The sequence below is a fragment of the Alligator sinensis genome, unplaced genomic scaffold, assembly GCF_000455745.1.
Source record: "Alligator sinensis unplaced genomic scaffold, ASM45574v1 scaffold987_1, whole genome shotgun sequence".
In the NCBI taxonomy this organism is placed as follows: domain Eukaryota; kingdom Metazoa; phylum Chordata; order Crocodylia; family Alligatoridae; genus Alligator; species Alligator sinensis.
This window is the reverse complement of record NW_005842574.1, coordinates 556505-556880: the sequence shown is the minus strand read 5'-3', so window position 1 is coordinate 556880 and position 376 is coordinate 556505.

Sequence of the window (376 nt, the reverse complement as noted above, 5' to 3'; positions counted from 1 at the left end):
CCCCGCACGTGGAGCATTGGCGCCCCCTGGCGGGCCCTTCGCCCGGCCATGCCCGCCCCCAGGAAAGCCTTTCCCCCAGGGCAGACAAGGTTCCTTGGGTGAATCTGATCTCTTTTATTAGACCAACCCAAATGGCTGGAGAATAGTTATTAAGCAAGCTTTCGGGTTCAAAAACCCTTCGTCAGGCTCAGGAAGCTGCAGCAGTTGGTGTGTGCTCTTCCTGGATGGTTGGTGTGTGCTCTTCCTTTCCCCCAGTGCGGCACTGAAGGGGGGCTCGTGGCCCCAGGGGCGGTGGGAGCCGAGAGCTCAGCCACATGCACCAGGGCTTGGACACGTGCGTGGAGGAAAGGGGCATCGATGCGTGGCTGGGGGGCAG